Raw genomic sequence first — 13,353 nt, forward strand, 5'->3', positions numbered from 1 at the left:
CGGTCTTTTATGGATCCCGGGTCTTATCCGGGAGGTTTTAGGCTTTGGGGCATGGATAGGGGCGTAGGGCTTCCCTCCACCTTTTCATGGATATAAAGTTCGTAGGAAATGGACTTAGAATGAAGGAGTTATGGCACTTTGAAGTTATTGTCAATTTTAGCCCCTAATGGAAATTAGTGACAAGCAGATCCCATGCATGGTAGGTGGCCAGCACGAGAGTACGCCCAACGTAAGCTGGGGTACGCTCAACGTAGATGGAGTAAATGGTCGCGTGTGTTGGAGACGTACGCCCAGAGTCACTAAACCCTAATTTTTAGGGTGTGACACTATAAAAAGAACATTACACCCTCAAGGGTCAGCCTCCTTCTCACCCTTTAACCCCCCCCCCCTCTTCGAAACCCTAACCCTAATTGTGAGAGTGTGAGCTTGTAAGGCCATCTTGGAGTGCATCTTAGTGTTCTTGAAGAAGAGTGATCATCTTGGAGTCTCATTGATCAGGGAAGAGCTTTTGGATCCAGGTTCTCCAGCTCATTTGCAAGTCTCAAAAGGTATAGAGTTTCTAACTTGTTATCTTATAGCTTGAGATCTAGGTTAGGGCTTGTTTGGTGTTTCTTATGAGCTTATGGACTATCTCTTGAGAGTTGAGCAACTTCAGAGCTTAGGAAGAGTAGATCTGAGGTCCTTTGGTCCATCTACTTCATAAAAATGCAATCTTGAGGAGTATTCTAACCTCATGCATGGATCAAGACCCTTGGAAAGGTTTTAATGGGTTGTTCGGAGCATATGGAGCATGCAAAGGCATAAAGTTGCCAACTTTATGCCTTAAGACGTCTTAATGGACTTAGATCTGAAGTTTGATGTTGAAAACCCGAGTATTAAGCACTTAATGGAAAAGTAGCTTAACAGAGGAGTACGCTAGGCGTACATGCAGGTACGCGCAGCGTACACCACCTACAGTCAGTACGCTTAGCGTACGTAGGAGTACGCCCCGCGTACTCATCAGTTTTGGGCTTGTAGTGTTTTGGGCCTTAGTTTGGGCAAAGCAGTGAAATTTGGGTCTTTGGTCCTTAGTGGGCCATCAGGAGTCAGATGTTTTGGGCCAGGAATGTGTTTGGACTTAGGGTAAGGCCCATTAGAGGGATTGGGCCTAATTGAGCAAACTGGGCCATTAGTGGACCACTAGTGGGTTTGGAAAGCCTACTTAGTGTTGGGTTTTGTTTTCGGAGTTGGGCCTTAGTTTTGGATCATATTGGGCCAGGGGTAGAATGGTCATTTTACCCTCATGCATGGATTAAGGATCATGGTATGGAACCCAATTGCTAATTGGGTATATTGATCGGTATTGATGGTTCAGGAAGTGGACAGAGCAGCAACTAAGGATTTCTTCAGGAAGCTTTTGCATTCGAGGTGAGTCTTCTCACCATACCAATGGGTCTAAGTGTCACACCCCGCTAAAGCGGAAACGCAAGGTATGACAGCGACAAAGGTTTCATTGCAAAAGATAAAGATACATCACCATAGCAATATTTAAAAGTTTACAACCCATAGTTTAAACAAAACAAAGTACAAGTTTTCCAAAATGACATTGTTCAAAATATAACTTCATAAAATAACTTCCACACGATGCAGCATGCTCTATGATGATGAATCTCTATATCCACTTACTAATTATTTCCTGAAAAAGCATGTAAAACGAGCGTCAACTATGAAAATAGTTGGTGAGTTCACAGGTTTATAAAATCAAGATTTGGTATAAGACTTTTCATAAATACAAGTACATTGCTTTAATGAGAACAAAGTTCATTGCTATAATGAGAAACAAAGTTGATTGCTAAAATTGATAAACGAGTTTATTGCCATAATAGATAACAAGTTTATTGCTATAATGTGTAACGAGTTTGTATGTGTATGAGCAAACAATGAGTCTCAACCAAACCAATGACTGAAGCCCTATCAAGATCTATGCTTATCGTTCCATAGATGAATATGGTATCATGCACTCCAGCAATAGGGCGAGTGAGGAGTTGTCAATTCCTAATAGCGCTATCCATAATGACCATTGGCTCAAAGAGTTAATGGTTAGAGATAAGGGAAGGGCCTTAGTACGATAAGTTCTCATGTTCCGTGTTGCATAGACATACATAGAGAGACATAGCAATAAAATAGCAATCATGTTTGATACAAATCAATTTAAATACAACATTAAAATAATAGTTTTTCGGGACATGCTTTTCCACCCCAAAACATAAAAACTGAAAATAGGGGAGTGCGTGAATACTCACAATATGCAAAATATAGTTATCAAGTTTATACGAGTCAACTAAATATAATGAATATAAATAGTTTAGGACATGCTTTTCCACCCCAAAACATAAAAACCGAAAATAGGGGAGTCGTGAATACTCACAACGTTTCGAGTAGGTACAAGTGGTACTTCGGAATGCACCAACGTCTTACTACCGGGATCCTACGACATCAAACACACACTAGTGAGTTTCCATGTCGAAATCTAATGCTAATATACTAAATTCTACATATAGTGAAATGCCAATTTATGTTTTAGTATTTGATTTTATATTAATTGGTTACACTTTTTCTGAAATAATGAAATTCTACAAATCGTGCGATTAATTACAACATTGGAATATAAATTTTCCAAATTTTTAAGTCCTTATTACAACATAAATTCACGGAAATAGCATTCAAAGGATAAAAATTCTCAAACTTTTTATTTAACTGTTATTACACAATACTAAGCTGGGAAAAGTATAAAAATGGATTTCCAAGCTGTTTAATTATATTTTATGATTTTTGAGAATTTATTCCAATAAAAATTGAAATAAATAGAAAACAGTTTCTAAAATTACCCAAACTTTTTATTAACTGTTATTATACATAAATAGGCTGGGAAAAATATAAAAGATATTTTTCAGTGGGTATTTCTATTTTTCCTTGTTTTATTCCTTTAAATAATCTTTAATTGAAGAAATAATATTAAACAGTTAAAATAAATTACCAAAAATTTTTGTAACATCATTTACAGTATAAATAACCTGAGAAAAATATCAAAAGTGGTATTCATATTATATAATCCGGTTTTGGGTATTTATGTGTATTTAAGTGTAATTAACTTTAGAAATTAAGAGAAAAATAGTTTACAGCGGAGAAAAATCCTTAAAATTTTTATGTAACCTCCTACTGTAAAACATGATGTTCTGGTAAATTTTCATGAATTTTGGATAATAAGAACTATTTTTCCTATTTTTAAACCATTATAATTACCAAAAATTGGGAAAAATAGCAAGGCATGATGAAAAATGTTGAAATTATTTTTCTGAGTCATCCATCACAGGTAAGGTATGCGAAAATTGTTAGATAAAATTTTCACACTCTCCAAAGTGGTTTTGTGATTTATTATATCCTAACAAAAAGAAAATTGGAAATCATACCAAACAGCAACAAAAATTGATGAAATTTAGTGAGGGGTCATTATCCATCATAAGGGTCATTCATGAATTTGTACCGGATTTATTGACCTCTGGAAGTATTTTATGTGATTTATGCCCTTGGTTTCTAGCAATAATTTTAATAAATCAAAGAAATAATAAAAGCTTTTGGTATTTTACAGATTATCACATGCATGTGAGGGCTTTCAAAAGGAAAAATGTTCGAAATTTATTCAGAAGGGAAATAGGGGTATTGAACCCAAACAAGATAAGAAATGTTGCATGCAATGGTGCATGAGATGTAAATGTGGCTGAAGTTCATGAATTTGTGAAGCACATTCTGTGGGGTTTTAAGCCACGAAATTTCAGCCATCATTCACTGGATATGTTAAGTTTCTAAAGTATTTTTCCCCAGATTTATGGTTGGGTTTAAGGCCATTGATCATGCAAGGCAAAAATGGTGATCATAGAAAAAGAGCTGTTTGCGCAACCATTTTGTAAAAATTGCCAAAAATCGGATATTTAATATTTTACAGTAAGACCAGTTGGGTTTGAAAGTTAACTCATGGAGCTATCCAATGCAAAAAGAATATCATGATTTGGTTAAGGAATGACCGAGATATGGTCGTTCAAAGCTGAATAAAGTAATCTGGCAGATTGCATGTTTGCTTTGAGTGCATCCTTAGGACATTTTGACAAGAACATCATGCATGCCTTTGATAAGGTCCGATTTCTAGCACATGCATGGAGTGAATGAGCATCCAAGATGTACTATAAATGGTTTAAATGCTTTTGACCATGCAAGAACACAAAAGAAATGGAGAAGAAGATGTAATACTTGTTTTTGAAGTCACATGAACATATGTGCATCATTTTCACTCCTTACATGGGTTTGATCCCGGATTTTCACCATTTCAAACACATGCATTGTGTTATGGTGAGAATCTACAAACCACAAGGGAAAAATAAAGATTTCTAGCCATGGAAAGGCATAGAATCCGAAAAGAAGAGAAAACTAAGAAGAAGAGGTAGTAGAATCATGAAATTATGGAAGAAGATGTTATTGTTTACCTTGGTTTTGATCTTGAGGGAAGTAAGAACACATTCAAAGTCTTCAAAATCTCGAAATTTGGCAGAGAAATGAGAGAAATTTCGTGAGTTAGAGAGAGAGAAGAAGAGAGTTTGTGTGTTAGAAGGGTGGAGTGTGAGAGAGTGAAGAGAGAAGAGGTAGAGTGAAGGTTTAAGTCTAATGATTGAGTTTTGGGAAGAGAGAGTGCATGGGGAGGGGAGAATGGCTGGCTCTATCATGCATTAGGCCTCCTCTCTCCTAATTTCAAATTTTATAAAATTCCCTCCAATAATTTTATAAAAACCCTAATTTTTATAAAAATATTTATTAAGCAATTCTTGATTTATTTGTAAAAAATCTTGTTTTTAACTAATAAATTATGATTATTGCATGATAATTTAATTTCTATTTCAATGATTATAATCCATAATTTGATTAATAAAAATTTGATATTAGAAAGTTTATAGCCAAATTTTATAAAGTTTTTAAGCTTTATGATTTATAAATTTGGATTTTTAGCTCTCTTAGGGTTTTTGGAATATTGTTTGATATTCATCATCATAATGAAGTATAATTAGAATATTTTAATTTATTTTTAGGGTTTTATACCCTTTTTCAATTATAACAAAGCTTGAAAGTTTCATTCAAATTATAGCATTGGCATTTCCTATTGTAGTTAAGCAACTTACTAGAATCGTAAGTGTCAAGTATATTAGTCCTAGGTCTTAGATGGATCCTAGTTTATGTAAGATTTTGACCTAATTTATACTACTAGGCCATGACATGATGTGCATGAATGGTTATAATAAAGATGCATGAGTCCGAGAATGACCTGAATTGACAGTTGTCACAGTATCCCCCACTTAAAAAGAATTTCGTCCCGAAATTCATTCTATGTCATCGCTTGTCATCGTATGGGAAAAGTTGTGGATACTTTTCCTTCATGAAGTCCTCACGCTCCCAGGTGTACTCCGATCCGCGTTTTGAGTTCCATCGAACTTTCACAATCGGGATCTTACTCCGCTTAAGTTGTTTTACCTCCCTGCCAAGGATTTCTATCGGTTCCTCAACGAAGATTAGCTTATCATTGATCTTAATTTCCTCCAGGGGTACTATCAATGTTTCGTTGGCTAGACATTTCTTAAGATTGGAGACGTGGAATGTGTCATGAATGGTGCTTAACTCTTGGGGCAACTGGAGTTTATAAGCTACCGGACCAATCCTTTCAATGACTTCAAAGGGTCCAACATATCTCGGGCTTAGTTTTCCTTTCTTACCAAAACGCACAAGCCCTTTCCAAGGCGACACTTTTAAAAGTACCTTGTCTCCTACTTGGAATTCTAATGCTTTTCGACGATTATCTGCATAACTTTTCTGACGATCTCTAGCAGCTTTAAGCCTATCCTTGATGATAGAAATCTTGTCAGATGTTTCCTGGATAAGTTCGACTTTAGTCAACTGTCTGTCTCCGATTTCTGTCCAGCATAAGGGCGAACGACACTTGCGTCCATACAATGCTTCATATGGAGCACATTGGATACTCGTGTGGTAACTGTTATTGTAGGAAAACTCAATTAGAGGCAAATGAGTATCCCAATTTCCTTTGAACTCAATGACACACGCTCGTAGCATGTCTTCCAATGTTTGTATTGTTCTCTCTGTTTGCCCATCTGTCTGAGGGTGGTAAGCTGTGCTCAAATCTATCTTGGTTCCTAGTGCCTTCTGTAACATCCACCAAAATCGAGATGTAAAACGACTATCTCTATCAGAAATGATAGATAGGGGGGTATACCGGGCAATTCCTCCGGAAACACCTCGGGATAGTTTTGAACCACTGGAATCTCCTTGAGTTGCTTAGCTTCAGGTTCTCTTTCTAGCACGTGGGCTATGAATGCAATACAATTCTTTTTCAGGTACTTGTGAACCTTCACGCTTGATACTATGTTTAAACTTCTTCCTGGCTTCTCACCGTGTATGATAAGGGTTTCTCCATTAGGGAGAGGCACTCTAATGACTTTCTCGTAACAACCAATTTCTGCTTTATTTTTGGATAACCAATCCATCCCTACTATCACATCAAAACTACCTAGCTCTATAGGAATTAGGTCAATGCTAAAGAGTTTATCAGCTAAATTCAGAGTACAACCAGGAATTATATCATCAGCCCTAATTTCATACCCATCGGCAAGTTCAATAGCATAAGCATTCCTCATCTTTCTCGATTTCAAGCCAATTAACGGTCTAAATGCTAAAGAAACAAAACTCCTATCTGCTCCCGCATCGAATATTACTGATGCAAAATGGTTGTTCAGGAGAAACGTACATGTTATCACTTCAGGGTTCTGACGAGCTTCTTCTGCACCAATCACAAAGGCTACACCTCTTGGCCGTCCAATTTGATTTCCTTGGAAGTTTTGCCTAGCTTGGCCTTGTCCATTGTTACCAGGCCCCTTGTTCAGTTTGGGACAAGCACTACGCAGATGATCAGTACTCCCGCACTCGTAACATGCCCTTTTTCCATCCTTATTCAGCTTACAATACTTCGGGTAATGGCCTGTCTGTTTACAGTTTTGGCACACTGGGCAAGCTCCCTTGTGACGGAAGTTACACTTATTGCACTTCGGGTGCGGTCCCGTGTACTGCTTTCGCTCCTGCACTTCCATGACTTTCTGTTCCTGAGTTTTCACTGGTTCTTGCTCCTGGGCTCTTACCATAAAGTTTCTTGAGACTTTCTGCTTCCTCCCTGACTTGCCTCCATACTTCTTCTCTCCCTGATCTGCTGGCTTCCTCTTGCTACTAGAGCTTTCCTTTGTCGATGCTCCCATCCTTATCACAGCATTGGTTAGTCGATTTGCTAGACTTACTGCACTTTGAATAGTAGTTGGGTTTGCTGAGGTAACCATTCCCCGAATCTCTGGTGCCAGACCCCAGATGTAACGATCTATCCGTTTCTCCTCAGGAGTAACCATGTGAGGTACCAGTTTTGCTAGTTCATGAAATCGGACTGTGTACTTCTCTATTTGTGTTCCAACCATAGAATGGTTCCAGAATTCAGATTCAAGCTTCTGAAGTTCATCCTTGGGACAATACTCCTCTATCAGCAGCTTATTTAGGTCTTCCCAAGTTAGCTGATATGCCGATGTACGGCCTCGGGTTTGCACTAGAGTATTCCACCAGGTTAATGCCCTATCTTGGAATAGGCAAGATGCATACTCAACTTTGTTGCGCTCGAGGCATTTGCTAATGTGAAGGACCGACTCCATGCTGTCAATCCATTTCAGCAACCCGACCGCACCTTCCTTTCCATGGAACTCCTTAGGTTTACAGGCCATAAAGGACTTGTAGTTGCATTCTCTTTCATTGTTTCCCCGATTTCCTCCACTACTTCCTTGGTTAGCATTAAGTCCTGCAGTTACTTGAGTAACAATGTTTGGGATTGCTTCCATGAGTTGCTGTGCTACAATTTGAGCAACATCGGGTGTTTCGTTCTGTGGGCGCCCGCGATTAGGCCTTCCTGACATGGTTCTAAGACACAAGAGAAGAAATATGTATAAATACATAAAATAATGTATAATATTTAGTTCACTACTATTTTGAAAACCGTAAGTGTTGTCAAATTAATGGTTTGCATTAATACTAGGCATATAGATTTTAGAAAGGAAAGAAAAGAAAAATCTTTTTATTCAACTATTGACTAAATAAGTTCTAGGGTTTGACCTCATAGTAAAAGTTTTCAAACATAAAATAAACTTCTTCATTACCATTTGAAATAGTCTTAAAACCAAAACAATACATCAATCCCAAAATAAAGTTTTAATGTCTTTCCCCAAAAGATACCCAACATGGGTTTTCATTTCATGACACAATAAAATACTAAAATCAGAACCAAGTACGAATCGCTATCCCAACAAGAAACATCCACACCACAATCAGTAACAGCCCTCCAAACACATAACATGCGGTCATCGCACGACCTGCCACTCGTCTAGCAGCACTAGCAGTGTCAGCAGTCTCCATCGAATGCTGAAACAGGATTTCCATCCTTGTTAACACTTCATCCAAAACTTCCCGATGCTCAGCTATCACAGCAAGACTGTGATGTAGGCCCGCTGCCATCGAATGCATCCTCCGGGACTCCTCCGAGGTCATACCTGACTGCCTGACAGGTATCCCTATAACTCGCTGAGGTGGGGGTGCTCTCGGTCCTGCCATGCTGGGTCCTACCTGACTGGTTCCTGCCGTGCCAAGTCCTGCTTGGTTGCTATCCTTCCCGGGATAGGGACACTCTTCCTTGCTGTCCTCCGAATACGAAGCCCATAAAGTGGTGGCTGTGGCAACACTGATGTAGGTGATGCCTCGCGTCGTTGACTCGGGGCGTTGTCATTGCTGATCTCCAACGAGTTCCCTGTATCTTCCGTATCCTCTGATGGGTCTTCTTCTACCGAGGCGGGGGGATTACGTCGAGGGATAATAGTGACGTAGCCGGACTCATCGGCTGAGACGGTAGCGTGAGAAGATGACGATGTCGACATAGTGGACTGAGACATAGATTCAATGAGATATGAAATAAATGACAATGCATGGCTATAATATGCAATGCTTACACACACCAAAATTAACCTTTTTGAATTTTTGAAATAAAGTTTTCTCAAGAATTTTGTTGAACATATTCCCATTATAATTAGCTCAAGCTTTGTATAAATCTTTCCTTAATTAAACATAGGTGATCAGGCTATGTTTAATTGAGATCCAACGATACAATTCCCGACCTAATTATATTAGTAATATGTTTGATGTAAAAAGAATTTTTATAAGTTTTGGTTATAGGTTGTGTTTTCTTAAAGGAAAACTGATGTTCTCTATAACTTTTAGCTCTGATACCATTTCTGTCACACCCCGCTAAAGCGGAAACGCAAGGTATGACAGCGACAAAGGTTTCATTGCAAAAGATAAAGATACATCACCATAGCAATATTTAAAAGTTTACAACCCATAGTTTAAACAAAACAAAGTACAAGTTTTCCAAAATGACATTGTTCAAAATATAACTTCATAAAATAACTTCCACACGATGCAACATGCTCTATGATGATGAATCTCTATATCCACTTACTAATTATTTCCTGAAAAAGCATGTAAAACGAGCGTCAACTATGAAAATAGTTGGTGAGTTCACAGGTTTATAAAATCAAGATTTGGTATAAGACTTTTCATAAATACAAGTACATTGCTTTAATGAGAACAAAGTTCATTGCTATAATGAGAAACAAAGTTGATTGCTAAAATTGATAAACGAGTTTATTGCCATAATAGATAACAAGTTTATTGCTATAATGTGTAACGAGTTTGTATGTGTATGAGCAAACAATGAGTCTCAACCAAACCTATGACTGAAGCCCTATCAAGATCTATGCTTATCGTTCCATAGATGAATATGGTATCATGCACTCCAGCAATAGGGCGAGTGAGGAGTTGTCAATTCCTAATAGCGCTATCCATAATGACCATTGGCTCAAAGAGTTAATGGTTAGAGATAAGGGAAGGGCCTTAGTACGATAAGTTCTCATGTTCCGTGTTGCATAGACATACATAGAGAGACATAGCAATAAAATAGCAATCATGTTTGATACAAATCAATTTAAATACAACATTAAAATAATAGTTTTTCGGGACATGCTTTTCCACCCCAAAACATAAAAACTGAAAATAGGGGAGTGCGTGAATACTCACAATATGCAAAATATAGTTATCAAGTTTATACGAGTCAACTAAATATAATGAATATAAATAGTTTAGGACATGCTTTTCCACCCCAAAACATAAAAACCGAAAATAGGGGAGTCGTGAATACTCACAACGTTTCGAGTAGGTACAAGTGGTACTTCGGAATGCACCAACGTCTTACTACCGGGATCCTACGACATCAAACACACACTAGTGAGTTTCCATGTCGAAATCTAATGCTAATATACTAAATTCTACATATAGTGAAATGCCAATTTATGTTTTAGTATTTGATTTTATATTAATTGGTTACACTTTTTCTGAAATAATGAAATTCTACAAATCGTGCGATTAATTACAACATTGGAATATAAATTTTCCAAATTTTTAAGTCCTTATTACAACATAAATTCACGGAAATAGCATTCAAAGGATAAAAATTCTCAAACTTTTTATTTAACTGTTATTACACAATACTAAGCTGGGAAAATTATAAAAATGGATTTCCAAGCTGTTTAATTATATTTTATGATTTTTGAGCATTTATTCCAATAAAAATTGAAATAAATAGAAAACAGTTTCTAAAATTACCCAAACTTTTTATTAACTGTTATTATACATAAATAGGCTGGGAAAAATATAAAAGATATTTTTCAGTGGGTATTTCTATTTTTCCTTGTTTTATTCCTTTAAATAATCTTTAATTGAAGAAATAATATTAAACAGTTAAAATAAATTACCAAAAATTTTTGTAACATCATTTACAGTATAAATAACCTGAGAAAAATATCAAAAGTGGTATTCATATTATATAATCCGGTTTTGGGTATTTATGTGTATTTAAGTGTAATTAACTTTAGAAATTAAGAGAAAAATAGTTTACAGCGGAGAAAAATCCTTAAAATTTTTATGTAACCTCCTACTGTAAAACATGATGTTCTGGTAAATTTTCATGAATTTTGGATAATAAGAACTATTTTTCCTATTTTTAAACCATTATAATTACCAAAAATTGGGAAAAATAGCAAGGCATGATGAAAAATGTTGAAATTATTTTTCTGAGTCATCCATCACAGGTAAGGTATGCGAAAATTGTTAGATAAAATTTTCACACTCTCCAAAGTGGTTTTGTGATTTATTATATCCTAACAAAAAGAAAATTGGAAATCATACCAAACAGCAACAAAAATTGATGAAATTTAGTGAGGGGTCATTATCCATCATAAGGGTCATTCATGAATTTGTTCCGGATTTATTGACCTCTGGAAATATTTTATGTGATTTATGCCCTTGGTTTCTAGCAATAATTTTAATAAATCAAATAAAGCTTTTGGTATTTTACAGATTATCACATGCATGTGAGGGCTTTCAAAAGGAAAAATGTTCGAAATTTATTCAGAAGGGAAATAGGGGTATTGAACCCAAACAAGATAAGAAATGTTGCATGCAATGGTGCATGAGATGTAAATGTGGCTGAAGTTCATGAATTTGTGAAGCACATTCTGTGGGGTTTTAAGCCACGAAATTTCAGCCATCATTCACTGGATATGTTAAGTTTCTAAAGTATTTTTCCCCAGATTTATGGTTGGGTTTAAGGCCATTAATCATGCAAGGCAAAAATGGTGATCATAGAAAAAGAGCTGTTTGTGCAACCATTTTGTAAAAATTGCCAAAAATCGGATATTTAATATTTTACAGTAAGACCAGTTGGGTTTGAAAGTTAACTCATGGAGCTATCCAATGCAAAAAGAATATCATGATTTGGTTAAGGAATGACCGAGATATGGTCGTTCAAAGCTGAATAAAGTAATATGGCAGATTGCATGTTTGCTTTGAGTGCATCCTTAGGACATTTTGACAAGAACATCATGCATGCCTTTGATAAGGTCCGATTTCTAGCACATGCATGGAGTGAATGAGCATCCAAGATGTACTATAAATGGTTTAAATGCTTTTGACCATGCAAGAACACAAAAGAAATGGAGAAGAAGATGTAATACTTGTTTTTGAAGTCACATGAACATATGTGCATCATTTTCACTCCTTGCATGGGTTTGATCCCGGATTTTCACCATTTCAAACACATGCATTGTGTTATGGTGAGAATCTACAAACCACAAGGGAAAAATAAAGATTTCTAGCCATGGAAAGGCATAGAATCCGAAAAGAAGAGAAAACTAAGAAGAAGAGGTAGTAGAATCATGAAATTATGGAAGAAGATGTTGTTGTTTACCTTGGTTTTGATCTTGAGGGAAGTAAGAACACATTCAAAGTCTTCAAAATCTCGAAATTTGGCAGAGAAATGAGAGAAATTTCGTGAGTTAGAGAGAGAGAGGAAGAGAGTTTGTGTGTTAGAAGGGTGGAGTGTGAGAGAGTGAAGAGAGAAGAGGTAGAGTGAAGGTTTAAGTCTAATGATTGAGTTTTGGGAAGAGTGAGTGCATGGGGAGGGGAGAATGGCTGGCTCTATCATGCATTAGGCCTCCTCTCTCCTAATTTCAAATTTTATAAAATTCCCTCCAATAATTTTATAAAAACCCTAATTTTTATAAAAATATTTATTAAGCAATTCTTGATTTATTTGTAAAAAATCTTGTTTTTAACTAATAAATTATGATTATTGCATGATAATTTAATTTCTATTTCAATGATTATAATCCATAATTTGATTAATAAAAATTTGATATTAGAAAGTTTATAGCCAAATTTTATAAAGTTTTTAAGCTTTATGATTTATAAATTTGGATTTTTAGCTCTCTTAGGGTTTTTGGAATATTGTTTGATATTCATCATCATAATGAAGTATAATTAGAATATTTTAATTTATTTTTAGGGTTTTATACCCTTTTTCAATTATAACAAAGCTTGAAAGTTTCATTCAAATTATAGCATTGGCATTTCCTATTGTAGTTAAGCAACTTACTAGAATCGTAAGTGTCAAGTATATTAGTCCTAGGTCTTAGATGGATCCTAGTTTATGTAAGATTTTGACCTAATTTATACTACTAGGCCATAGCATGATGTGCATGAATGGTTATTATAAAGATGCATGAGTCCGAGAATGACCTGAATTGACAGTTGTCACACTAAGGCACCAAGGCCGGCCCGTTTTATGAT

This window comes from Lactuca virosa, chromosome 9, assembly GCF_052849685.1.
Source record: "Lactuca virosa cultivar CGN04683 chromosome 9, Lactuca_virosa_CGN04683_v6, whole genome shotgun sequence".
Taxonomy (NCBI): Eukaryota; Viridiplantae; Streptophyta; class Magnoliopsida; order Asterales; family Asteraceae; genus Lactuca; species Lactuca virosa.